This window comes from Manis pentadactyla, chromosome 1 (genome assembly GCF_030020395.1).
Source record: "Manis pentadactyla isolate mManPen7 chromosome 1, mManPen7.hap1, whole genome shotgun sequence".
NCBI lineage: Eukaryota > Metazoa > Chordata > Mammalia > Pholidota > Manidae > Manis > Manis pentadactyla.
In genome coordinates this window covers 94,524,087-94,527,129 of record NC_080019.1, presented here as the reverse complement: position 1 = coordinate 94,527,129, position 3,043 = coordinate 94,524,087, and positions in this window count along the sequence as shown.

Here is a 3,043-nt window from a genome sequence, read left to right as displayed (position 1 = left end):
GATTGCCATGTGGCTGACCTTCAGTCTCCTGGTGGAGCTGATACTGTGTGGCTCAAAGCTCTTCCTATAAATGACATTGTTAGACTACCCAGTGTGGACCCAGCACCCCAGGTAAACAGAGGCACTCTTATTAGGCAGGATGTTCTGAGAACCTAGAGATCACTTCCCAAGAAATGAGAACAAAGGCCAGACCTCTCTTTGGAAAAGGTTCATACTTTACTACAGAGCCAGGAATAATTTTCTCTCATCCAGATGTTAATTATGCCTTTAAATTTTCAGGGCAAATGTAAATTGCTGTTACTTACTTTTTAAAAAGCATCCTTAAATCCTACTATGAATGAAGGAAGAATTTATCAAAATATATCCATGTTTCACATACTCTAAATTAGTAACACTTACATCAATTAAGTTTTGCTATGTTTTAAGATGGAATTTTCACATTTACAATTCCAAAGACATCATCAATGGTTTATCTGTCTGCTATGGAAATACTATAATGACAGAATACTGAAGAAGCATAAGTTATGGTTTTCTATTATTTTCACCAAAAAAAAGAAGGATACATTATGGAAAATGTATAGCACTAATTGATTTAAAAGGCACTGGTGGCTCTGTTATTAGAATGTGTATGAGAAACTATCCCATATAAACAACATTTACCATGATGGCATTAGATCAAAATAAAGACTTATTTTTGCTCATATATAGACAAATTTGGTGTTTCACTATATACTAATTTCTTTTTTTTAATATTCCTTTTTCAGAGAAGGATGTTATGTGTTAGAGTCCTAATATGGGCCATCTAAAGCTATTGCAACTGCCTCCCTGCCCCACCCCACCCCAAAAAAACTATTGTATGTCTATGAATGCTAATAGAAAACTCATTGAATAACTAAATACAATACGAGGTAAGAACAACTCAAATAAAAAAAAAATCAAGAACCAGAGACCCTAATACACCAAGTACTTTGGCATAATAACCCAAAGAAGTATCATTATCATTGCAACACTGTGTTCTTCATACATATTTTATGAACTAAGCTTTTCTCACACTTTATAGGTTAGCAGTGCATTACATTTTTGTCTACTGCTTGATTTAACAGAATGAAATGCCCTGAAGGCATTTATTAAAACCAGGGGAAAAAAAATGGGACTACTGTTAACCTCTGTTTGTTACTTATAAAGGCTTCATAAAACAAGTATCAAACTGCACTCCAATCAAAGTGAAATGTGAGCTGTTCTGTCACTGCCCACTATTTAGCATTTGAACACTAATATTAAATAGGTGTGTGTCAACTTAAACCATGGCCTTTGTGCCCCAACTTCCAGAGTCCAAATACATTAATATTTTGTAATTACCGAAACTTGCAAAGGTTTATCTTATAGCAAATACTGAGTTGTTTGTTTTTTCCTTTTAACTAAACTTACAGAACATCAACCATGTGCAAAGTGCTGTGGAATGCGTACTCCCCAAATATCACCAATATAAACTCTGATGGTACAACCATTCTCAGTTTTTTGCTTAGTATGGTATGCTGACAAAGATTTCTTAGTATCTCAGAAGGAAAAAAGCAAGGCTGGAATTTATTGAGAATTTGAAGTTTGGTTTGGCTGGGTCTTCCAGTGCAGGGGATCTGACTCAATGCAAGGGAACTAAAAATAGCAGGATGCGGATTTTGAAGCCAAGGGCTTGGGAGATTTTAGGGCTTAAACTGTTGATGCTTCCCATTGAAGAATTGATGTGTCTTTCTGGAATTTTCCTTTATCAAGTCTCCTAGAATAGAAAAGGTATACTAAAAAGGGAATGGGATAATAAAATCACATTAAATAGACAGGAAGCTGCATTGTGGAGAGGCAATCTGGGTTTTAGCACCCTACTAGTTGCTGCAGGAAGTAACAAAACTACACCACAAAGGCTGTACCTTCAGAGAAGTATCTTTAAAATGCAATTACAGCATAAAAAATTATAGTTGGGTATAACCAAATGTATAATATGAAAATGGAGATGTATACAATAGGTAAATTAAGCAGAGGATTTCTAATTTTCATAATAAATGGACATAGAATAAAATAGTGGAGTTATATTTAGTAACAAATGCCTTTGTGCTTTTAAAAATAGAAGCTGACTATATCAGTTTCACACATATCATTAGGATTATATCCATTGCATAAAATGATGTTTGACATGTCCAGCTATGCAGAAGCGGTATGAGAAAGAGAAATGAGAGTCAAATAAAATTCACTGGCAATGCTTAATAAAGGAAATGAATATTAAGGTGAGTTTTGGAAGTGGAAAGATATCTTCAAAAATACAGAGTAGATCATATATATGATGCAAAGGTTTTCTACTTGAAGGAAGGTACAGGCAGGTAAAGAATACCTTTATATATGGCAGAGGGACAATTAAGAGATTGATATTTTGAAGGGACATTTAGCAATTTTACCTAGGTGATTATATGACTAGCAGCCATTAAAGGAACCTAATAATGTGAGCACTATAGGAAGACAGAAGTCCTTTCAGACTCTCTCTCCTTATCTGCTGAAGAGGATTCTTCCTCAGGACCACAAAACTCCATTTTGGGGCAGATAAGGGATGAGCAAGCAAAGAGAAAGATTGGAAAAGTGGCTGTATTTTGAATTTATTTATATAAGAAAGGGAACAAAAATATGTACATAAGAAGAAAGATCCTGAAGGCAGAAAAAAAGTCTTACTGCCCAAGAAAGAGACAGAGAGGAAAAAAGGGGAAGGGGGCATAGAAAAAAGAAAGGCAGAGAGAAATAGGAAGGAGCCTAGAGAGAGAGCAGCAGGGGCCTAAAGAATCGGAAGAGCTGGTAAGGATCCACTGCCACGAGCAGTGTGACCGAGTGCAGACGTCCAGTAAGGACTGGAGTCAGTTTTGTTGTGTGATACGTAGAGCTTTTCATCCTCCTTCTAATCCCAAGTACATACAATGTATGCATCATGGTGTCAAGGCACTGCTTTCTTAAAGAGAGAAAATTCCCATCAAACTGACTTTACACGGCAATGCCAATCAGCTATTAT